Source organism: Ochotona curzoniae, unplaced genomic scaffold (genome assembly GCF_017591425.1).
Source record: "Ochotona curzoniae isolate NIBS_2020 unplaced genomic scaffold, NIBS_Ocur_1.0 contig_43, whole genome shotgun sequence".
In the NCBI taxonomy this organism is placed as follows: Eukaryota; Metazoa; Chordata; class Mammalia; order Lagomorpha; family Ochotonidae; genus Ochotona; species Ochotona curzoniae.
Genome location: NW_024466218.1, coordinates 21,435,504 through 21,460,939, shown reverse-complemented (window position 1 = coordinate 21,460,939; position 25,436 = coordinate 21,435,504). Strand labels below are relative to the sequence as shown.

Sequence of the window (25,436 nt, the reverse complement as noted above, 5' to 3'; positions counted from 1 at the left end):
TGCCTCATGGTCACACTGTTAGGGTTTGTGGAAGTTAATGGTTTGAGATTCTAGAATGTAGTGCTATCCTGGCCATCATGTCCCTCCAGGTGCCGTCATCCTGCCTGCCCACCCAGCTCTGGCTTCAACTGCTTGCTCTCCCTGCACCCTGTTGTCTAGCTTGTGCTTACAATCTCTTGATGGTCCTTACGCCTTCCCTCTTTTTTGTGTCTAGATTATTAGGTTATACTTTTATTTCAAAGAGTTGGAGAAGGAGTGAGGAAGGGAAAGGAGAGAGATTAATCTTCTATTTACTGGTCCATTCCCCAATGAATGTAACTAGAGCTGGGTTGGGCTGGACTAAACTAAGAGTTGGGAGCTCCATCCTGGTCTCCCAAATTGGTGGCAGGGACTCAAGTTCTTGGTTTCTCCTTTGGTTTCACTGGCTCAAAAGCAGAGAGTTGGGTTACAAGTGAACAACTGAGACATGAACCAGCACCTGTACGGGATGCTAACATTGGAGCTGGCTGCTTAACCTGTACCACAGTATTGGCCCTGGAAATGGTTTATCTAAGCCAGACTTCACGTCCTGTTCCCAGAGACCCCTCAGTCTTCCCTCTTCTTGAGTGCCTCTGATGCATGCAGCCTGGTGGTCCCCCGAGAGCTCCGTCCTGATCCTGGCACAGGTGTAGCGCTCTAGCCTTCTGTGTCTATAATTGCTGAATGGATGATGCATTTTGGCAGGGCTGGGATTTTTCCTACCCGTTTACTCCCAATCTGAAGGTTATGATTAGGGGAGATGCTCCTTTTGCAGTCTGCATCTTGTGAATCCTTGGGATAGAAGAGTTTTCCTATTTTTTCCTCAGTGGCCTGGTAAATTGGGGTACATTGATAACATGGTGGCTTGTCAATGGCTTCATTGTCACTCCCTCACCAGCACTGCCAATGCAGAGCTCCAGCTGCATGTTAGGTGTGGGATTTGCACCCTGTATGTCTCAACTGCCCTTGTCTCTGTAAGCACCCCATGTCCTGAAGGCATGATGCCTTGCTCCTCTTCGCAATACAAGCCTGGTGAGTAGGGAATCCTTCCACAAACTCTGTTTGGAAGAGGGTGGCTGAGTGTCATTGTGTACCTGTGCCTGCGTGCCATCTGCTGTGGTGCCAGGAGGGAGCTTCAGCCTCTATTCAGAAGTTTCAAACTACTTATGTTCAGAATACTAGAGTTTTTTCTTCTTTCCTGGCTGCAACCTGGTTTCCTGAGTAAGTACTGGCAATGTGCAAAAGCAGATCAAGCAGGCTGGAATTGAGAGTAGGTGCCAGGAGGGATGGCTCTGCTCTCCTGCTCTGCCTTCCCAGATGCCCAGACTGCCAGTTGCTGAGCTCGTGATGGTTCTGCAGAATAAGAATTTGGGGCTTATCAGCTCAAGAGTGTGTGCATGTGTGCCTGCTCTGATCCATGCTCATTAGAAAGGATTCCTGGAAGAGGTACATCAGGCCAGGTGAAAATGCCAGAGAGGCAAAGCTCTAGCCTTATGGAAATAACTTCAGGGTCAGAAGGTGGGAATTGTCGTTTTCAAACTCTGAATCTTTCAATGATTTTCATGGACTTAGCAGTAGCTTAAGAGAATGTAATCTGAAATTTTTTGTTAAAGTGCGAGCTTTTGTTCAGTATTAATGAGGAGCAGGTTCTATTGTTGTAGGAAACTCAGGAAAGTCTTGCCTTGTGCCTGCCCAGTTTGAGCATTGGTCTTCATTCCAAAGGAAGATAAGAATCTTTATAAAGATGAACAATTTCATGGTATAATCTTTGCCAAACGTCTGTCTTCTAAGTTAAATGTTAGTCTTTGAAAATAAGCTTCTCTTCATTGAATAAATTAATAACTATAAATAGATACTTTTAATTTTAAGGACCTAAACTAAGTTAAAGCATTTAAATTTTTTTTTCTTTATTTGAAAAGCAGAGTTAGGGAGGGAGGGAGTGTGGGAGGGACTGAGATCTTTCACCGCTGGCTCACTCCCCAGATGACCACGATGGTCCAGGTTCGGGCCAGACCAAGTCCAGGAGTTTCTTTTGGATTTCGCACATCAGTGCAGGTTGAGCCATGAATGGATAGGGTGAAGCAGCAGAAGGAAAGCTTATTTCAAAAGCATTGTAATCCATTATCCATGCACTGAACTGATGGTCTCCTGAAGTAGGGGAACCAATTGCAGGTGAAGAAAGGAGATTCCCTCTTTAGTGCTCCTGGTAAAGGGCTGAGACATTTGTCAACAGCCCAAGACTGAAGCTGGGGAGAGAAAGGAAAGGATGTGAAAGACCTGGGGAAGGGATAGGCGGATAGAGACAGGGTCATCTAACTCTGTGGCTTGTGGTTTAAGAAGGAGAATCATCCCGGGGGCCTGGGCTGGAAAACATCCATGTCTAGCTACCTAGCAGGTGTTGCTGCTGCTGCTGATGATGATGCTCCTGCCCCTTGGACTACCTTGGAGCAGCCAGTCTCCTCCTCTCTGGTGCCACACTGGACCAGGCTGGAACAGCCTTGGCCCTGTGTCAGTTGTTTCAGACTGTGTGAGTACTGTAATTGGCAGTAGTATTAGCATAGTGTGCTTCTGCCCAGCTTTCCCCTAGGGCTTGTGTAAGTAGTTTGGTCTAGAAGCTTCCTTGCCTGGCTCTTTGTCTGGTCTGTATTCATGCTGTGCCTTCTCTCAACCACTTGCCTTTCTTTTCCTGGGGCTAACCCTCAGGGAGAAGTTTAATTGTTTGCTTTAGTATGCAGTAGTCAACATTGCCCAGGACTTAAAGATTACAGGGTCTGACTTGTGCTTCTCTAAGTATCCCCTTACCCTATGCAGCTGTCCCTCTGCTAGCTTTACTGAAGTTGATAAATAGTGCATTTCTCTAAGGGATACAGGTTGATGTTTTGTGGAGCATCCCAACTCTGGTCATAATTGGCTCCTACTTCCCCACCGAGCCACATCTCTAGCCAGGGATCTTACTCTGCTCTGATAATCTGCTCTGTAGCTAAGACAGAAAGGGGAAAAGCAGAGAGGGCCAACCACTGGGACCCTACCCTGTCAACTCTGGCTCTAGATCTGGAGGGGAGGAAGTGAAGAGCAGGGAGAGACACCATGTGTGTGGCCTTTGCACTTGTGACCGTGCCTGAATGACAACCAACATCCTGGGACCTGGTCTGTGCTCTGTGGGCAGAGTAAGGACCTGGGTGAAATGTGTGATTGGCAGAATTCATAGCCCTTTTTACCTCCATGCTACAATGGTCATTCATCATGGCAGTGTGATTGACCCCTGTTATGGTGCATGCTAATTTGTTCCTCTTGTTGACAGACTGGCAGGAACAGACACTTTGGGGTGCTCAAGGGACAGGGATTCTTGTAGTTGGAGGTGTTCTGTTGAGCTCTTCCTGGAGCAGCATTCACCAGCATCACCCCTTTCTGTTGGCAGCATAACAACTTTGGAGGCAGTGGGTTCCTGGAGTGGGAGATGTCTTGTAAAACACTTGGGTTTCATTGTGACAAAGAGGAACTGTGAATTAGTCATTTAAGAAGTTACTCCAGCCGATGTGTATGTGTGGGAAAGAGAATATGTTCGGCTAATCTGTTGTTGGGCCACTCTTACCTACCACTTGTGCTGTTCCTTGGGTTACACAGCCAGGGCTTGGCTGAAACATCTTCACCTTGAGCTTGGGAGGTTAATCTCTCAAGGCTGTCCTAGGATGCTGAGGGTCTGGGTGGACTGAGACAGAGCCTTGGCCTGGTGGCTGGTGGCTCTGCCAGGCCTTTGGGAGTAGAAGGAGCCACGGGCACCTTGTTAGACGCCTGTTCTATCCTGTCCCTCTAAACTTCTGTGTGTGTCACTTTCCTGGGGTAACTATGCTGAAAGAGTGTCACTTCTCTACTCTGGAATTGTTAGTGGCTTTGTGTACCTAGAAGCTTCATCATCTGCCATTTTTGCCATGTCCAAACACCTCTTCCAGGAATACTTGGTGTGCATTTTGGGATCATATATATACCACATGTAAGTATACAAAATCAGTGTCTATCTTTCACAGCTACTGTTCAGAAATAAAGTCATAGATATATCTCAGGTTGGAAACACACATCTTCAGATTTTGCTGAGGAATGCCAGGTGAGTCTGTGGTTGGAGAAGGTGGAACCCATGCAGACATTATGGGCAGTGTGCACCTAAAGTGGCTGAGTGTCCCTCTGCTCTCGTTGGTTGTGCTTGGTTCAGGGGCCCCCGCTTCCCATTGTGTTCAGACTCTTTCAGAGGAGTATAAAGGCCTACAGTTTTGATGGCAAGGGGTTTGTGGCTGACAGAGGTACCTAGGGGACAGATGGCATTGGCACCCTTATGTTTTTTTTTTTTTTCCCCCTGGAGTGACAGGAATTGGCCTGTGTGAATCAGAGATCCTTCAACGGAGCTGCTCTCCTCTGGGAGAGGTTCCTCCCTGGACCATTCAGTTGACTTTTACTGATGCTTGACTCTTTTGGGAATCATCACAGAAGTCCTGTAGAGGAGCTCAGCACTTGGTGCAAATTATGTTAGCTTTGTCTACACCACTTCATTTTGGTTTCCAGGCCTTTCTTTTTTCCCATTGAAACCCTGCCATCTCTGGAAGCCCTTTCCAGTTAATCCAGCACCTAGGGACTATACCTATGTACAGATCCTGCTTCTGATCTGTAATTTGCAGTTGAACAATTAACTTATTTCAAAGCAGAGTTGTACGTGCAGGCTACTTAAAGTGTGGATGGTCTTTTTCCTGTGTTTTTAAAACCACTATAATTAACCTAGAATTTGGAAAATTGATTTTATGTAACTCAAGACATCTCCAATGTAGATGGTGATAATCTAAGTAGAATCTATGGACCATGGTAAGAAGGTTTTGAGCTTGTCATGGTCCGAAACAACACTGGCCGGTTGACACCTAGACCTTAAGTGATTTAAGCTGTCCATCCAGTGATGGAGCATCTCTGAGACTCATTCAGTATTAGCTATTGTCAAGATTATGTCCCCAAGTCAATCCACGCATTGGCCTAATTCATGAAGAGTGTTAGGGATGAATAGGGTATAGTGTGGAGACAATGTTAAAGTAGATAGCTGATTTTGAAGGGAATCATTGACCTTAAGAGGTGGCCTCTGCCCTGGATGTTGTCTGTGGTCAGCAGGTCATTTTTGCCCTTCCCAAGCCACACACCAGTTAGTCTCTTTGGATTGGTTTCCTGTGTCAGTTTCCTGGCTGATGCCTGGTAGGCCTAGGTTGTGCTGTCTCCTGTTTGATTTGCTGCATCATCTGTGTTCACCAGAGTCACTGATGACCTGCTTTATTGGTACCACATCTTGCTTGTGAGCTGTGAAGTGTTTTTCTAGAGATTCTTCAGGCCTAAGGCTTGTACAGAGCTTTACTCTTCTTGAACAGTGGTTTGGGTCATTTCAAGAGTCCTGCTCAGAACCTGATGTTTTGTCCTATGATTCCTACACAACTATGAGGCTCATGTCCTGGGAAATAAGCCCCACACTCTGCCACTCGACTGCTTTCCCAGGAAGCTGGATGGGAAGTGGAGCTGCCAGGATTAGAACTGGTGACCATATGGGATCCCGGCGCATTCAAGGCAAGGACTGTAGCTGCTAGGCCACCATGCTGGGCACTGCAATTGTCATCTTAATCCAAAGGTCTCTGGAAGCCATGAGACCTTCTTGAACAGGGAGTGGTACAGCAAGATCTGAGTTGTAAGAAGGTGGATTTACCAACTGTTGGGAGAAGGGTTCAACCTTAGAAGTTGAAGGCACTCAGAGCTGAAAAAGAGAAAGCAACGAATAAACACATGAACTGTATTCAGATAGGAGAGGGGGTGGGTTGGTGAGGGATGATTGGGGGATAGCTTAGATGCTGGTGGGTGACCACATGTCCTGATTTCCCTTGGAAATGCCTGTTTTGTGTGTCTGTCACAGCATAAGTGGGTTACAGGGCATGTCCTTTCTATAGGTCTAAAATGTCCAATGTGGTGCTTTTGAGACTTTTAAAATATTTATCTGAAAGGCAGAATATTAGATCATCTTCTGCCTGCTGGTTCACTCCCCAAATGCCTGCAATAGCCATGGGCTGGACCAGGCTGAAGCTAGGGATCAGGAGTTTACTCAGGGTCTCCCATGTGAGTGGCAGGAACCCAAGTACGTGGGTCATCATGACTGCCTTCCCAGAAACACAAGTCTGATGGTCGATCAGAAGTGGAACAGCTGGACCTCACTTTCAGAAATGGGATGCTGGTCTCCCAAGTATGCCTTCTACTGTGCCACAGCACCTGCCCCTGGGGCACTCCACCCAAGGTTAGAAGTTTCTGCTTTCACTCTTGGAAGTGCTCCAGTTTGGATGATGTGTTGATCTTCCTGGTTAGTTTGGGCGGAAGATGAGGCAGGAGAATGATTGCTGAGGTTGTGAGCTTGGTGGCCTGGAATGGCTGGGAACCAGAGAAGGTTAGGGGGGGTTGGATGGTGACATTGACCTATGTATTCACTAGTTTTGGGTCGGACTCACTTCTGACTCTAGTTGGTTAATTCCCCCTTTTCCTCACTTCCTTGAGCATACATCTTTTGAGTGGTACATGGGACCCTGAGAAGGAGGACTTTCAGGGGGTTGAGATGCTTGGGCTCAGGCTAGCGCGTTCCATGTTATCACACACAAGTGCAGTATCACTTTCCTCCTATGGGGGTCCACACAAGCAGCTGAGGCCAGCCGGAGGTCCTGGGCTTTGCTCACTTAACCATATCTGTTAAATGATTTTAGGCTCTATTTTCCAAAACTCAGTCAGCCTCATGGCAGCTTATCCTTATTATGGAGGTTGGGCTTGGTTTGTGCTTCAATGAAAACCTATCTGCCACCGAGCTTGCATCCCACAAAGTACTGGGCCGAGTTCCCTATGTGAGGGAGCCCTGCATCCATGCCTGTTTCATCCTTTATGTGGGCAAGCACCTATGGTCTAGTGGAGAAACCCAAGTGTCGCTGTTGTGATGCAGCTCGATGTAGTCGTTTTACTCACAGGCCATGGGTTAACTGCAGGTGGTGGAGTGTTGGGGGAAGGGCAGCTAATGACTTCCACTGCTATTTCATAGGTAGAATTGCCAGCCATGCCAGTGCACCAGCACCCAGAGGATACATGGCGCTGTCAGGCCAGGCATGACAGGAGGAGATGGGTGTGGCAGAAGCACATTTCTCTACAGTGGGTGCCCTGGGGAGGTACTGGCTGTGGGAAATATTATGCAGAGAATGTTTAAGAGAAGGGTTTCTGCTAGGGGGTGGCTTCCTCAGGAGCAGGTCCCAGCTGTATGTGTCAGGTTTGAGAGCTGCAGAAAGCAGCCACACTGCAGGGAGCTGTATCGTGAGCTCTGCACCAGGCTGGTGGACCAGAAATTGCAGGAACACCAGGGGTGTAAGTCTGTGTTGTCTGAGAGAAGCAATGTTGATCTGCCTGAGGGTTCTCTTTGCTTTCTGGATGAGTATCCTCTCTGGGCACTAGGATAGTACAAGTGAGGACTGTGTTTGCAGGTTCTCAATGCTTGTCCCTGCTCCTATGTGAGGTCTTGTTTTCTGTTTTATTATGAAAAATCACTCTAGTTTTTTTTTTAATGACTACTTAAGAAATCACAAGCGTTGTAGAACATGGGGAAAATGCAGAACAACTATGAGAAGTGTGATCCATAGTCTTGTTTTTTTTCTTGCCACACTTCCTTCTTAAAAGTGTACCAGCTTGGTGAGCTGGGGAGCTGTGCTGTGAACCTTTCCGGGCTGGCACATGGCTCTGTCTCCAAGATGGATGGGAAGTTCTTCATGCTAAGCAAGGATCACACTGCATGTGAAACGTTTTCAGTTTGTCTACTGAGTTTATCTTTCTGAAACTGGTAGATGTTAGCTGGCTGTGTGCCAGCTGCTATAGGGTGGGACTGAATGATGACCTAACTCTAGCCCCACTACAGAAGGATCTGTGCCTTTTTCTTTTTCTGTTTTTGTTTTCTTTTGCAAATGCAAGCCCTTTGCACTTAGCATCCATGTTTGTTTACTGCCTCATTCTCAAGCTGGCACTTTTTGGGGAATGATTACTAGACTGGGTTTGACTTAGTCAAGATGTTCTCCAAGTTTTACACATTTGTGGTTACATGAGTGCAACTGTTTCCTTGCTTCTTATTACCAACCTGTGTTTTTACATGGCTCATAAGCTTAAAAATGGTAACCCATCACTTAGTGGTCGTTTCTTGAATCACATGTGAGGTATCTTTTCATCTTTGTGTTTCTTGGGTGAATTGCCTGTTCAGATTGTATTTTCTTGCTGATTTGTAGGAGCAGTCAGAATAGCAGATGTGAAGCCTTTTTCTCTATATATGTGAGGGTTTCTTTTAGTTTTAAAACTTGTTTATGGAGTCTTTGAATGCTGTCACATTTGTTGGTCTTTTGTGGAATCTAAATTCTGAGTCATGCTTAGGATTCTGCATTCTTGAAAAGTATTTTTGGAGCTCAACTCTTTAACATGCTTTGATTTATATAAAGAGAACGGATTTCATGCATTGGGTAGAGTTCCAAGAAGACAGCAACACTTCCTTCCTCCCTTCTCTTCCTTTCATCAATTGCTGCAAAGACATCATTTTAATCCACTCCATGTTCCCAGGCTTAATTAGCCATTAACTATGATATTCAATAAGGAAAAAGAAGACTGTAGTTCCACAGGAGTGTGATAAAAAACTAAAAACAATTGCATCATTTGAGTATTCTGTATTAAATACCACATATCAGAAAACATGGTATTTGTCTTTACTGGCTTGTTTCACTAAGCGTAATGGTTTCCAGTTGCATGCATTTTGTAGCAGATTTAATTTTCTTATGGCTGAGCGGTATTCTGTAGTATCTATGCATCATGTTTTCTTTATCTAGTCATCAACTGATGGATGTTTGGGTGGAGCCCCATGCTCTAGATACAAAGTAACTGATTTATTAAGTCAACTATAATAATAGAATTTAATGTGTTCAGTTTCTGCTTATGCAGTCTCAAACCCCTGCCAATGCCCCTGGCATTCATTCATGTTTGCAGGTTTTTTTTTTTTTTTAAAGGAAATTGACTCTCACCCTGTTGGAAAGCCTAAAAGCCTTGGTCCCATCAAGGAGGCAAACTAGCCTCTTCCATAATCCCCAGTGCATTTATATACAGCCTCTTATACTATTTTGAGAAGACTGGTGATTGTTCATTAAAAACTGATTAAAGTCAAGGGCTTCCAACTCACCCGGCTTCAGTGAAGTGTTAGACTCCAGACTCCCCCTCCCAGTTGTGCCCGTGACCTTGGGCTTTTTGCTTAGCCCTTCCTAGTTGCCTCTGTTCACTTGCCAAAACTCAGCGCCATCGCTTCAAATGCCTCTCCCATCAGTACTTCTTGGCTTCATGGTTCTTCATAATTTCAGCTCTAGGCTGTCTGTTGCTATGTTTTCCCCTTTCTTTCCCTGCCCATGATTTTATTCCTGTAATCTTTTCTTTCCATCTCTGGGCTTTTTATTTGAAATTCCTTCGAGGCAGGCAGCTATTTAGCAGGCCCCTTTGCTTTATTTCTACGGGCCCTTAGATGGATCTGCTTCATTTCCTGGACTTATGTGTCTGCAACTGCCGTTACAGACCTGCAGAAGTACACCCAGATCACCAGATGCTAGAGCCCAGGAAGCAGCAGCCTGGAGCTTAGGGCAGGGAGTTTGCCCATTGTTCCTATGGCAGCTACCCATTGGACCGCCCTCCTAGGTAATCACATCAGCCCTCGTTTCTCCTGGAGTTCTGAGGTTGGCTTCATTGCACTGTCGGCTAGACTTATGGTCAAATGTGCCTTCTCTAGTCCCAACTATCCTTTGCCCTTTTGAGTATTTGCGTTAAAAACCTTAGGAAATGTTCAGCTCAGGCCTGTTTGCAATTAGAAGTTTCAGTCTGAAGTTTAAGGCAGCCTCTGAATGAAAGTTGGGGTGTTGAGCTGTGTTGGGCAAGATGGAGGTGGCAGGTGGCTCTGGAGCCTGTGAATTATTTGAAAACCAAATGGTTGCTGGAATGCACTGAGGGGGACCAGGCCTGTAATAGAAGCAGCCTCCAGGGAGGGAAAGAAGGCCGAATAGTTGACAGTCACCAGTGGGTTTTGTTTTAGGTTCATCCCTTAACTTTGCTGATTCGCCTTTCTCCTGGAATGTTTGCAGAGGTTAATGGGTGAGAGCCATTTATGTTCAAGACTGGAAAGTGCGATGTGCAAGTGGTGTGATGACCACTTTAGTACTGGTGGTGGTGGTGATGGAATTTCCAGTAATACAAGGGTCAATATGCAAATAAGCTGAATATGCATAAAATCCATCAGTGCCCTAAGAGAAGGCTCAGATAGAGTGCTAAAGAACTTGAGAGCTTGTATTGATCTGGGTGTTGTAGGGGAAGAGATAGCATTTGAATCAGTAAATACTCATTGATTAATCAAAGCTGTTTGGGATGGGCTGCCAGATACTGAACACTTCTTGATAAGCTTCCAGTGTATTTGAATGACAAGGGGGCAAGTGGCTGCAGTGTGTGTGCATCATGCAGCAGTTGTGTCAGGGGCATTCTTTTGCACCAGTGGCCCAAGCCTGTCCAGGTATGTACCTGTTGATGAGTAATTTGAAATGCTTGGCCTCACTGAAGTGTGTTTACCAGATGGAATGTCCTGGGGACTGAGTACTGCTATGCTTGTTTCCATGGAGAACATGAACTCAGGGTTCCAGACTTAGAACTTGGAACACAGCTTATTTACATCTCGATTGAGGTGGCCCAGGGAGGTGTTGCCGTGGAAGTGGTGCTGGTATGAGGCTCTCTGGATGGGTCCCAGGGGTGTTGGCTCCCCCGACACTGCCACATCACGCACAGCAGGTCAGTTGTGGGAAGACTGCAACATGGAAAAAAGGTGGAGACCTCCATGGGCTTTGCTCCTTAAAACAAAATACTGCATTTTAAAAACCTGGATTTTTTTTCATTTATTATTGCTATTTTTTTTTCTAATTTTAGATGTTTACGTAGTTGCTCAGGGTGGGAAAGATCCAGGGTTAGGAAAAAGTGGGTGTGATCATTGTTTCAAAACTTTGTTTGATCTTCCCCTTTCTTGGGGGAGGAAAAACTGATTTGAAGAAATCGCCAAGAAGGTGAAAAGCAGTAGGTGGGCAGTAGCCGAGAGAATGGCAGCAGAAAAGCCACTCCGTATGACTGTTGGGGCAGTAGTGGTGATGACATCAATGGTTAGTGTCCATGTTTGAGCACATGAATGTTGTCTGTTGAGTGCAGGGTAGAGGTGTGAGGGTTGTGATGAGTTAGCGCTAGTTACAGTGAGCCAGAGCTTACTCTTGGGAGGAGGTACACGTTGGTCTGATGTGGGCATTCTCTGTTAATTTTCCTCAGAAGGAAAAGTTGCAGGTTTGCTGTTGTCTATTCACTGTCTCAATTGAAGAATTCCTATAAATAGATGTTCGGGGAATGATTTTTTTAAAAGATGCTACAAAAGGAAACTGATTTGGCTTGCAGAAGGTTAGTTTGCTAGGTGACTGACCAGGAAAGATGGCATCCTTGGTAAATTCTTCCCTGAATCTTGCTCCCTGGGCCAGAAGCCTCGGGGATCAGTTACGAAGGCTGCACCTGGCTCTAGCCTATGCCTTCTGTTGGGTCAAAGATGTTTATAGTGCAGATGGATGAGAAGATGGATGTGCAAAACAGTGCCTGGAAAAGACAGCATGAAATGAATGGTGTGCTGTAAATCATTTCTAGGCAATGGGGTATCTAAATTATACATGTAGGAAGGCATACATGGTGAATGGCAGGGTACTGAAGTGCAGAATCCACGCAGCTAGTGAACATCAGAAAGTTCCACAAGAACAAGCCTGAGCTGGTCCTCCAAGGAGGGTGAGGCTATGGGATGTGTGAGCATGTCTGCAACATGTAGATCTTTCAAAGTACCATCGTTGTAGCAGTTTTATTTCTGGTTAGCTAACCAGGAGTTACCCCACAGAGGAGCACAAGTTTTGTTCTAAAGATATTTTTTAAAGATTTACTTTTATTGCAAAGTCAGATATACAGAGAGGAGGAGAGACAGAAAGAGCTTCCATCCAATGATTTGCTCCCCAAGTGATCGCAACAGCCAGAGCTGCACTGATCCAAAGCCAGGAGCCAGGAGATTGTTTCAGGTCTCCCATGCAGGTACAGGGTTCCAAGGCTTTGGGTCATCCTTGACTGCCTTTCCAGGCTACAAGCAGGGGGCTGGATTGGAAGCAGGGCCGCCGGGACCAGAACTGGCACCCATATGGGATCCGATGCGTGCAATGCGAGGACCAGTTATTAGGCTACTGCACTGGACTCTGTTCTAAAGATTTTAAAGTCACCTGAAAAAAGTCGACCCCTGATTTTATCCACAGTGTGCCCTGTTCCTAAGCTGTGTCCTGGTGGCTGTAACTGGAGTCCCGCTCACTTGCTTTTTTGGGAGTATGGCAGCTGTTTCCACAGATTTCTGCTGCATGAAATTTTCCACTGGATCTGGCCTCAGGTTGGGAACTTTAAGTAGCCTCCTCTGTCCACAGCCTGGAGCTCTCTCTCCATCAGGCATTTGGGGTCATATGTAAGATGCCTATAATCTTGAATTTTCTAGTTATTTTTCCCTTTGGCCTGCCTTTATCAACCAACTCCACAGCCAGCCTGGAGCAGGCTCCCTGAAGCTTCTGCTGCTGTGGATCATACCTAATGCCCATCTTCCAGGTCTGTTCCTCCCACCTCTGTGTGTTCATATCCTATATGTCCTTATAAGGTTTGCCCACAGGCCACTGCTTCCAAGAAACCCTGTCTTGATTTTCAGCTAAAAGACACTGCTGGGCTGGTGCAGTGGTATAGCAAGCTAAGCTTCTGCCTGTGGTGCCGGTGGACCCCAATTTGGGTGCCAGTTCAAGTGCCTGCTGCTCTACTTTTGACCCAGTTTTCTGCTTATGGCCTGGGAAAGCAGTGGAGGATGACTCAAGGCTGTGGGCTCTCTGCACCCACATGGAAGAAGCTCCTGGCTTTAAACTGGCCCAGCTCTGGTCGTTTGTGACCACTTCGGAAGTGAAGCACCATGTGTCAGACCTTTCTGTCTCTCCTAACTCCATTTGAAATAAAAAGTAAACTATGTGCACTTGAGCACATTTTTAAAAAACCTCCTCCACTCCTGTGTTTCTGGGGTGCACAAGGCCCTGCTACTCTTTGGCCTCCCTTTCTCTTCTCCCTTGTGTTCTTGGCTTACTGTGGGATTTTCTCTTCCACAAGATCTTTTGCTTCGGGTCTTGTTGCACCTGGCATTGCCTGAGCTTTGCACACAGGGGGCCTCACAGCCCCAGCCGGTGGATGCCCCTGACCTCATAGCTCAGTTTTACAGTCCTACCCACTGAACACCTGGGCCTCTCCTGTTCCTGCTTTGGCCTGCGTGTCTGGTGGTCCTTGCTGGTGTCTGCCTGGGTGACAGCACATGTTGGTAAGTGAGGTGTTCCCCATAATGTTCTACATAAACATCTCGGAGATGTCAGTTTATCCAGAGCAGGCAGGGCTGCTGGGGGATTGGAGTGGTGGGGGCGGGCAGGCAGATAATCATGAAAAATGCTTTGAATGTGGCAGAATCCAGCATGGCTGTCTGAAGAATGGCTCTCTCAGAAGGATGGGAGATTGCTGACGTAAGAGGTGTCCCAGACTGCTGTGGCACAGCAGTGTAGCGTGCACACGAGGCTGGTGGCAGGGTGGTTAGGTTGCTTCTCCTTGTGCCCCAAGTGTCACGGTCAGTGACACTGAATGATTGGTTTTTGCTGGTGTTTCTGTGAGTTGCCTGTTACCCGTGCCCCTTTGGCTGGCTGATCATGTCTTCTGGATTCAGCCTCCACCTGTTGGCATGTTCAGCCTAGGCTCATAGCTTAAGGCTCGACTCCTTGCTTGAGCTCTGAACATGAATATCCATCCGGTTGCTGACATAGGCTGTGGGGCTTCTGCAGCCATGGCCTTGCCATCATAAGGGAACTTTGGATCTTTGCTTCTGAATGTAGGGATTGTTTAATTTTTGCCTTCAGTACCATTCAGTATATGGCACCCACAGTAGATTCTGAGAACTTTAGGAATGAACACTTGTTGAATGGGGGTGGGAGTGTGTGGATAAATAGTAACCCTTGTCTCTAACCACCACTGTGCGATGGGGTATTGACCCAAAAGTACATGTCTCAGCAAGAATAAGTGATGGATAAGTGGAAAGAATAAATCGTCAAAAATACAGCATTTATTGGAAGCATACAACCAAGTTGTGTTTTTGTGGTTACACATGTGTATAGTCATGGTGCACAGATGTGTGTGGGAATCACTCCACTCTGAACATAATGACTCTTTTGGGATAAAGGTAAGGCAGTGGAATGGGAGAAGTAACTCTTGGCTGTGACTTCAGACTTATTTCTAAAAAGTGTACAGCTTGCAGGACCAGGCTGTAAAATATGCTAAAGTTGAGCATTGGAGTGTTCTACATCTTCCAAAGCTAAATATGTCTGTTTTGTCTTAATATTTATTAAGAGGAGAAGGCACTGCTGTATCAGAGGTCAGCAGAAGCAAGTGGAGTGTGCTTTTGGAAGTGAATTGATGAGGCTCACCTGTGACAGAGTGAAACCCTGGTGGAAGGCTGCTACTGGCCTTCCCAGTGGTCTCTACCATTTCATTGTGCTGAGCCCTGGGATGCCTTCTAAAACCCAGCATTTTCCAGCCACATTGGCAGTGACAGCCTCTGCTGTGCAGTGGTCCATCTGCATCCCAGGAACAGGATTGAGCCAATTCTTAATTAATTGGTGTATTTGAAAGGTAGAGAGACATAGATCTCATATATACCCCAGATATTTATAAGAGCTGATGTTGGGCCAGACTGAACCCCCAAGGGTTAGGAACTGAATTCAGATCTCCCACATGTAGGAGTCAGGGACCCAACTTCTTGAACCATCATATGCTGCCTCCCAGGCTGCCCGTTAGCTGGAATCAGCAGAACTGGGACTGGAATCCAGACACTCTGCTAAGGAATATGGGTTGTTCTAAGCAGCATCTTAACCACTGCACCGAACACCTGTGTCAGCAAGCCAGGGTTTAGGGTCTAAGTGTTTGGATGTTTATTTAAGGGTAATCTGTTTGAGCATGTGTATTAATACGTTTGTGCTTGTCACAGAATTATGTGATGGGTGACCACAGTGTGAGCACAGGAGGTGCTAAGGAGGGAGGCCAAGAACTGAGAAGCCCTGATTAGTGTGTCCACAGATCACGTCTTTGGTGCCTATGCGTCTGTCCTTGCCCCTGCCACGTTGGTGCTTAAATACTTGTTTGAATTAATAGAGCCTAGGGTGTTTTATTAAAGCTACATTGTTAGTCAGGGTGTGGGGTGAGACCTTCTTACTATATACCAAGAGTAAAATATTCATTTGTGAAGGGGCAGGTGGCCACAGCCCCTTGGCCTGTGTGACAGGTGACAAGATGGCTCTCTGCTTCTCCACTCCTGCTGGGGCGCTGTTGACATTACTGTTGGCCCAAAAGCTGTGGCTTCCCCAAGATGTCCTTAGAAGCATTCCCCAGGGAATGGCTGGAGAAGGTAGTTGTATTCTTTCTCATCCCCTCGGGGGCCTGCTGTGTTAACTGTTGGAGTGGTTACAGCGTCAGCAGCTGCAACAAGACATACAGCTGCTTAGATACCCAGTTAACATAGGACTCCGTGTGATGGCCCTTCCCTGTGGGCTGTAAGTCTGCCCTGAAACATGCTTGACTATAACATGATCTTTGAACACTTTTATGAGGGGTGACTTCACCACCTCACTTAGTTTCAACTAGTTTAATTATCCCAATTATGTCATTTTGAGAAGGCAGTGAATGTGTAGTGTCCCTTGAAGAAGTAACTGGATAAAGTATTCTTAACTCAAAGTAAGGGTTGGGCTGGATATTAGCTAGTCATTACTGCAGGTATTGCAAATGGAGGTTTATGTAAAGTGTTACAGAATAGAGACTGTGAGTTCTGGGCTTGTTATGCTTGTGATTTCCTGAATCATATAATATATAAATATTTAATGTGTGCCAGTAGGGACAGGGTTACTTAACAGGGAATAAATGTACATTCACATTCGAGTGTGGGCCACCCCCCACATAGAAATTTCCATTAGGAGTGGGCCTCAGGACTGCCTGGGAAAGAAAATGAGAGGTGCCTGTAAGCATTGTCCATGGTGAAGAGAGCCCCCAAGTTACATTCTAAGCTATTAGCATGTTGGGAGCAGACTAATCATAAGAAATTATTAAAGCAGAGAAAGCAGGATCGGCAGGAGAACTATTGATACTGGGCATTATGTTTATGTAAGACCTTGGCATGCATGCATGTATGTGTGTGTGTGTGTGGTCCTGAGTTGACTAGTGCTTGGAAATGGATTGAAGCTCCTGGCTCATAGTTGGGGGACATGGGTTTCCAGTGCTGTGGGTTTACAGGAACCTCTGGGGGGAAGGAAGAGGGCCTGGAAATGAAGCTCATCACCAATAGTGTGACCAGCCTACCTTATAGTCCCTAAGCCATGGGGTTTGCAGAGCAGCCCACCATGCTTAGAAAGTGCTACACCCAGACCCTCTGCTGCACCTGGCCCCATGCACCTTTTCTCATTGGCTGTTCCTGACTTATGTTCCTGATCATAAACCAGCATTAGTGATGTGTTCCCTAAGATCTCAACAGTTTGTTCAAGGAAACAATTAAAACAGTTTGTTCAAGGAAACAATTAAAACCTCAGGAAGGGACTGGTGGGCACCCCTGGGTTCAGCTGGCCTATTGGCAGCACAGGGAGGCACTTGAGATTGCAACTGGCATCACAAGTGGGCCTGTGTGGGGAGAAGGGGCGTCAAGCTGGAAGAATCTGTGTTGATTTCCCAGAAGTAGCAGAGGAGGAGGGAGCTGGAGGTCACTGGCTGGTGTCTCAAGAACTGGTTGTTGGATGGAGGAAAGGCCCATGCATGTGGTGATGTGGGTTTCATGAGGAGGATCTTTGCCTCATTTGGACTGGCTCGTTTCCCAGTGGTGCTGAGATGATAGCTCCATGTTGTAGCTGGCACAGAATGAGCCAGTCACTTAATTGTCTCAGCTCTTAAGAGGGGCAGAAATTGGAAGGGGATGTCTGTGAATGAAATTGGAGTTGGTATTGTGTAGGACATGCCATTGGGGTAAATAGCCTTGAGGGCCCCCAGGGTGTCCTGTGTGGCAGTAGCGTGTTTCATGGTCTGTCTGCAGGTTTTACTTGAGGCACAGGAACCTGTGGGGTTCTGCTCTGCTTGTTCACTTCCCAGATGGCCACAATGGCCAGAGCTGGGCTGGGCTTGGCCAGGTCAGTCTGGCCAAAGCCAGGGGTCTGGAACTTCTTGCCAGTTATGTATGCAGGGGCCCAAGCACTTGGGCCACCTCCCACTGCTTTTCCAGGACCATGAGCTGGATTGAAAGTCAAACAGTTGAATTTCAGAAGGGTGTAGATATGAGTTCCTGGGGAGATGCTGAATGTAAGGAAGATGACACGTTTTGCTGCCTCAAAGAGTAGAATTGGAGCAATGGGTCTTGGGAGACTGGTCAGGCTTAAAGAATAGGCCTTTCTTGTAGTATAGCCCTTAGACATGAGGATGGAGCATGGCATGAACATGAGAAGGATACTATGGGGGAACAGCTGCCAGTGTGCCTTGTCCTAGTTGTGTGCTAGGGTTGACAAGGCATTAGGCCCTTGAGTATGGGAGTGGGATGTTGGGACTTGGTGGGAGTGAATTTGCTGATGTTTGGTGGTGGCGATTTAACTGTTAGTGGTGGGGTGCTGTTCCCACACGAGGCTGTTCTTCATCCCTGTGCTTGTGTTGGCACTGAAAACAGACTCTATAGTGATACGTTAACCAAACCATGAGGGTGCCGTGTTCAACAGCACAAGCAGATAGTGGCTACAGCCGAGGGGACAGTGGCCGAGAGGTGGTCTGCTTTACACATCTGTCTTTCATCACTTCCTGCTAATTCCTCGGATACATTTGGACTCTGGCAAGCAGCAGGTTCTTGAACTAAGTGTGTATTCCTTGGGGCCCTGTTTCTCTTGCCTGCTAAGTAACAATAGAATCCTTTTGCCTTGTATGAAAGCTCTGAACTCTGCACCCCCACACCTCTGTGATGAGAGCAAGGCCTTTCTAATGGGCTTCAATCCTTGGTCTTTCCCATGGATGCACAAGGTGGACATTATGAGATCTTACTGTGAGCAACCTTCTCCCAGAGAGTTCAGAAGGTGGTTAAATGATTAACGCACAATAATGTCGAGAGTTCATCAGGGCTAAATCTCCTGAAGGGAAAACCAAAGCCCAGAGGTCGTAGAGGATTTGTCCAGGGCAGTTGTAAGGTTTGGGGAGATGGTTGCCTTGTATCTATCAGACTCCACTTTTCCCCATGTCAGCAGCTAGCTGCCTCTTGCATAATGTTTCCTGCTTTAGGTTTCTGGTCAACCTGGATAGACTAAAAATAAATCTGCCTATGTCAAGAGCCAGGTTGTTGCTTTACTTTCCTTTTGTCTTCTGTACATTTCACGTTTGTTGGGGGGAGGAAAGACTGCATGGATCCCTTAGTTTTGTTGAATTAGGTTTAGTTAGTCCCTTTATAATGCTTCCCTCTATCCAGTGAACTGTCTTTTTTTTTTTTTGAAGGACAAAGTTTAAGATGAGGCCCTTTCACTTTTAATTTTGATCATTAAGCTAAATTCCTTTATCCACACCCAACCCACAAAACCCTTCAGGTTTAGGTGTACAAAGGATGCATTTCACAATAACCTTGCCTCCTTGCCTGTTCTTTGCTCTTTCTCCAAGCTCTGGAAGTTCAAGAGGGCAAGGCCAGCTATACTATTAAGCTGCAGACTGTAAGAGCAGTGCGTATCATCTGGATGTGTCTCTGGCAAACTCTATCTTTGGTCTAGTTGGAGGAATTTAAGCAATCTGCGGTCACTCTAGAGACCCCTGGTTTTCCCATGCCTTTTGAGAGAATGGTCCTCAAATAGGCAAGTCTGTGTTATCCATGTTGTCTGCCTTGTAGTTGGCTCCCTTTTGAATCAGGACAGCTGGCAGAGGCACTGTTGGCTCTTCAGATATTGGGCGATTTAAACAGCAGGTGCTCGTTGGACTGCCAGCTGAGAACACGTATGTGTGAGGTGTGCACATTCTGTACTGGATGACCTCTGGAACACACAGCAAGAGCAAATCCATGCTCTCATGGGATCAGATGCAAGATGCAGTTGCCTCAGATTTCTCAGAAAAGAGAGGTATTTCTTCCTGTTGAGTTCTTGGGGCCCATGAAGTTCTGCCTACAGGAGGAAATTTAGCCTGAAATAATCTCAGTCAGGGTTGACTTTGGTTGCCTGAAAAGGTGGGTGGGGGGGAAGCCAACAAAGTCAGGGTTGGAAGGTGTTTCTAGGACTACGACTTTCTAACTAGTGGTTTGGTGTTGACTCTTTCTTTGAGCATTATATGATTGTAAGGTATAAATCCATGAACTAGGAGAAAAATAACTCTCCAGTGATGACATCATATATAGATTTTTAAAAGTTTAAGTATCTCAGAAAGCCTTGAAAATGGTCATATCCTTTGGAAGACTGTCTAATGTGACTTAAAGATCTTTCACAGGATAGCAGCTTGTGTTTGGCATACTGAATTGCTCTGTCCACAGGGATTTCACAGCCCAGGAGCAGTGGCCATGTTCCTATGAGTAGGATTCCAACAGAGTTAGGTTCTTGGATGAATTCAGACATATACTTGACTGCTTGGTGTGGACTGGCTCTGAGTAAATTCTCTTGAGCTGCTCTGGCCAGCTCGTTAAATGGGCTCAGTATTGCAGCCTCATGAAGGCAGCTTACTCTTGACAAATACGCCCTTTTCACTGGGACACTTTTAATTTGTCTCCCAGGACTATCCAGTTTAGACCAAGGAATTTACATTCCATGTTCTTTGAAAGAAGACATGAAGAATGGACGAGACTGCCTGGTTACTGTTGGATCAAGTAAAACTTGAAGTCCCTAAGCAAATGCACCAGCATCCACTTGTGTTTGCTTTGTGGCTGATTCTAAGTCTCCAGTGTCAGGGGCAGCTCCTGTCACCAAAGATACCACAGATGGTATAAAGAGGCTGGATAAGATGCAGCTGCAGTGCTCCCTGTATACCACGGATATGTTGTCAGTTTGCCGCTCTAGGACATGTGCTGCTCACTCTTCACTACACCTGCAAAGGTGTACCTGCAACAAGTACCTGGAGGTAGAGAACTTGTTTTTACTTTTAAATACAGAGCAGAACATGGACTGAGGTATAATTGTGGCTGATGATATAATAACACAGACTTTTTTTTTTTCAAAAGTTGGATGTGATGCTGTGAACTTACATGTGGTTCCCTTTGAGAATGAACATGGGGCAAGATGGGGAAGGATCGTGAGTTTACCATCACTTTGTAGGCTCTGGGCATACAATGTGTTTATAAGTAGTTCCCTCTGACTCAGCATTAAGGAAATGTTTCACAAACAGGGAGGTGTGACCTGTTTATTCACTCCTACTAAAGGTTCTCTAAACAGGGAAGCTAAGAACTATTACTTGGATCCGGTGCAGTGACCTAGCAGCTGAAGTCCTATCTTGAATGTGCTTGTATCCCATATGGGCGCCAGTTCTAATCTTGGCGGCCCCGCTTCCTACCCAGCTCTCTGCTTGTGGCCTGGGAAAGCAGTCAAGGATTGCCCAAAGCCTTGGAACCCTGCACCCATGTGGAGACCTGGAGGAAGCTCCTGGCTCCTGCTTTGGATCAGCATAGCGCCAGCCATTGTGGTCACTTGGGGAGTGAATCATAGGACAGAAGATGTTCCTCTCTGTCCTCCTCTCTCTCTATATCTGACTTTGCAATTTAAAAAATCTTTTTAAAAAGCATTACTCACTGTTGGTAAGGTGGGAGAAGTATTGATTCTGGAAGTAAATTGGAAGTGTTGAGCTTCAGTGTCCCCATGACACTGCTGTGTACACAGTTCTCTTGGGACTACCAGGCTGGGCCTTTGCTCTTCTGAAAATTTTCTATATGCACCTCTTTTCCAGTGCCTGAATCCTGCCATAGCTGTAGCTACTAAGTGGGTACCGGGTACAGTGCTGTTTCACCTAAGTTCAGTAACCCTAGCATCAACCCTAAAATAAAATATTTCCTGCAGTTTACAAAGGATGAAACTAAATGTAGAAATGACCCAATGATGGAAGTCGGGGCGAACATCCTGCACCTGTGTGTTACCCTCCTCCCTCTCTTTGCTCTCACATTGGGAGCAACACTCTGAGGCAGGAGGGAGGAGATGATGTTGACTTTGACTGTTGGGCTTGGAAGGACTCATTGCTACTGGGTGCAGGATACAGATGTTGTCTGGGCCAGCAAACATGAAGATGGCTGTGGTACAAGATGTTCTGGGTGTATGGGCTTAGTCTTTGCTTTTCCAACTCTTAGTTTGCACAGGGATAGAATGTGACCCACTTCCTACTACAGACGTGCTTAGGTAAGGTATTTGCCCACTTCCTACTATGTGGCGGTGCCTGGCCAGGTACCAACCTGCTTGGGAAGCTGCTGCTGTGCTGGCACTGAAATGAAGCTTTGTACCTCATGGGGCTGTGGCTTTTCCTTCCATCCCTTCCGTGGATCTCGTGCTTTTAATAAAAACGTCAGGATAGACATGTTGACATCAAGCAGAAGACGTTGCTTAGGGTCTGCTTAAGGGGTGTTGGAGTGGGTTTGCTTAATCTTACTGAAAAACTGTGCATCTCCCCTTTTCTCAAGTGCTGTTAGTTCCTAAGGAGATAGGCTTTTTGAGTATGTGAGATCCTTTGGTGGCCTGGTGGGATTTTGGTCTCCAGCCACTATGATTTTCAGTCTACCTTCTTAACATCTTGTACTAAGACTGGAGGTTCCAACCAAGGTTGAGGAGTAGCTCTGCTCTCATTTTGCCAGGTAGCAGTTGCTACTGTGGGTAATATCTGTGTGCTCTGTGCCACCTCCCTCCCTTCTATGGTTAGTTTTCTTGAAACCCACGGTTGCTCTTTGCCAGTGACTTTTATTGTTACTACTTTCCCTGACCTCAGGCTGATGTTGCATGGTGAAGTTGGGTGGCAGCTGTGTTTTTTGAGGGATGGAAGCTGATAAACTGAGTCTTGTGTCTTTCCTGGTGAGCTCTTGTTCAGGTACTTGGTGAGTGCTTGATGCCTCTGTTTTCTGCTGTGTTAAAAGGACCCTCAGCTCACTCCCAGGCAGGGCCATGATTTCAAGGACAGCGCAGAGGTTGGATCACTTACTGCTTGCAAACATTATGGAAGGGTTCATACACTTAGCCCCTTGAACACAGGAGGAGTAGACAGGCCAGCCACTCAGTTAGGCTGTAGTGGGGTCCTCTTCTGTTTATCCCCACTGAGCCCAGCTCAGAATGCTTTGCAGGGCTTGGTTGCAAGCTGACAGCTCAGTCTGTCTAAAAGGTAATGCTGAGAAACTACCTACTGGTGTGGCTTGGCGCCTCACTGTAAATTGACATTTGTAGGTATGATGACAGGACACTTTAGCTGGATAAAACACATAGCCCCCCAAAATTTAAAAAATATTAAGCACACACAGTGCTGTGAGACCTTCAGTAGTTCTCTGGATAGGCGGGTTAAAGAGGACTTCAAGTCGAAGATCACATTCTTTCTGTTGTGTCTCCTGACTCAACTCCTGGCAACTTGTACAGATTTAGTCCTCCAGACCCTGAGATTTCTGCCCTATTTCACAAGAGTGAAAATCCTGCTTATCTTAGTTTTGAAGCTCCGTTGGGATGGCAGAAGGACTTAACAAGGCTTGTATCTGTGTAGGGCTCCGCAGGGAGCAATGAGGGTTTCAGATGTTTCTGCTCTTTTCCCTGAGGGCCACCTTGGCTTAGTCTGACACAGTGATTTTCATTCTGATGACACATTCATCCCTGGGTAGTTAAAATGCTCCCTAGCTCTTAGGTCCTACTCCTGGAGACTTAATGATTCAAATGTGAAACATGGATGTAAGGTTCTTTTTTTTTCTCCAAGATTAATTGATTCATCTTCAGAAAGCTAGAGGGATACAGAGAGATGCCTTCTGTCCACTGGTTCACTCCCTAGATGGCAACAGTAACCAGCACTGGACCAGACTGAATCCTGGAGCGTTGTATGGGTCTCCCATATGAATGAGTGCAGGGGCATAAACACCTGGGCCATCTTCTGCTGCTTTCCCCAGGATGTTAGGAGAGATCAGAAATGGAGCAACCGTGACTCGAATCAGCACCCCTAAGGGATGCTCACATTGTAGGCAACAGCTTCGCCTGTTTGCCTGCAATGCTAGCTCAGCCCTCCTCCCCTGCCTCTCCGCCCCCACCCCCCAGCAAGAGAATTCTTATATTCTAGTCATCGCAGAGAAACATTCTGTTTGGCTTTATAGAGTTGAGTCAGCCAGATCTAGTTACTGATTTGAAGACAGCGTGGCTGCTTGTGTATGAAGCACTTTCTAAAAGTTGGTAGAAGATGTGTGTAAGGTTTTAGCTCTACTTTCCATGAATTTTTAAAAAAGGATTTATTTATTCATTTGAAAATCAGAGGTAGAGAGAGACAAATCATCCATTAATTGGTTCACTTCTCAATTACACGCAACATCCAGGATGGGCCCCAGCAAAAGCCAGGAACCTCTTTCGGATCTCTCATGTGGGTACAGGGGCACAAGTACTTGGGCGATCCCTGCTGGATGTAAGCCGTGTAGTTGGGACTTGAACTGCATCCCATATGGGCTGGCAGTGTTATAGGTTGCGGCTTAACTCTTCATGCCACGATGTTGGCTCCTCTTTAACTTCTCGGTTCCCTTGCACTAGGACCTGCGGGACATCACAAGGGTGCCAGGGACTTGGAATGCACTGGCCTTGTTTCCTATCAGGGTCCTATTCTCCTGGGAAAACCAGACACTGTAGGATATTATTCTCATGCTTGTCATCACTGCCTGGCACTCGTGCACTGATCCCACTGGCTCTCAGAGGTGTTTGGCGTACTTGATGAGGCAGGTAGAGTTTTACCACCTTATTCCAGTGAGGAAACCACAGCTCAGATTTTCCCGTCACTTGGGCAAGTCCAAAGGTGGCAGCTAGAATTCTCAGCAGAACCGCGTGACACCAGAGGCCGTACACTGGCCTGTAGGGTGATTTGTATAAACAGATGCACTTCCATCTTAGCCAGGGCTTTTTGTGGAGTTTGCCTAGAGCTGGATTGGTAGCCCCAGCCTGGAGTTTCATGTTCAAGTGCAGGCTCCTGGGGTTGGGCTGGGGTGGAGGGAGTGCACAGGCCTCTGGATACATGAACCAGGGACAAAACACTTACTATTTGGTCCATCTGGGCTGCTAACCTCCTTCAGTGGTTCTTACACTTCACACTTAACCTGGTGTGCTCTGCAATAACCCCCACACTGTGAAAGATGTGAATAGTCCAGGGTGTTGCCTGGTGTGGGAAGTTGGGCAGGCCCCTCAGCTGGGGCTGCATGCTGTTGTTGCAGGCAGCTATTCCCTCCAGCTGCAGGTGGCACTGGCATTAGTGTTGCTCCCATAGATGGATGATATGAACTGGAGGTTGCAGAAAAGCTCAGTTTTGAATGCACTCATGTCTGATGTCGGCAGCTGCCTTCTCCAGGTGTTGCGTAGGCTTCTTGCTGGAGAGTTTTCCCAAGCCGCAAGCTTTCCTTTGATAATTGGATGGGCATGACTGTTTCATTTGTTTGGATTTGATGAAATTAAACATTGTTCAAACGGGATGCTGATGACTTAGCACTTAAGTAAGTGTTAGAGTTGGTAAGTAGCCTAGAGATGATGGAAGTGTATGGGAGGCTGCAAGAGGGTTCTGTGCAGGTGCTGTGCCATTTTATAGTCAGATCAGTGAGTCAGAAGAGGGGAAGGGTTGCAGGAACTGAGGCCCCACAGATGACAGGTGCCAACCACTGGGTTTTGGATAGTAGGGGCTAGGCTCCTTGGTGGTGCTGATGTTGTCCCTCCCTTGGAGCAACACAGAGCTGCAGTACTGCTGGCAGCCCACTGTGTCCCCCAGGGCTATGCCAGTGCTGGGAAGCTACACAATCAAACTTACCACCTTTCATTTGGCTTAGAGAAGAGATTTTTGTACATGGAAAGATAAATGAACCTCTCCCAGACTAAGAATTATACAGAGACAGAGCAGGAAGTGAGGTCCCTGGTGCTGGCTTTGGTTTGGTCTGCTGCATGGAGCAATCAATAAGGGTGGGATGGGGGAGCCCAAGGCCTTGATGTTCCTGCTCATCTGGGCTGCTGGGGTCCCAATCCTCGCTGCCCTCTCCACTTGGTTTCTGTTTGGGA

At 46.6% G+C, this 25,436-nt stretch overlaps 1 protein-coding gene across 1 annotated transcript in view; it reads left to right on the top strand.

The window, feature by feature from the left end:
- The window catches only part of MYO5B (myosin VB), a 204,988-nt gene that overhangs the window by 32,570 nt on the left and 146,982 nt on the right, over positions 1 to 25,436 (top strand). The window lies entirely within an intron of this gene.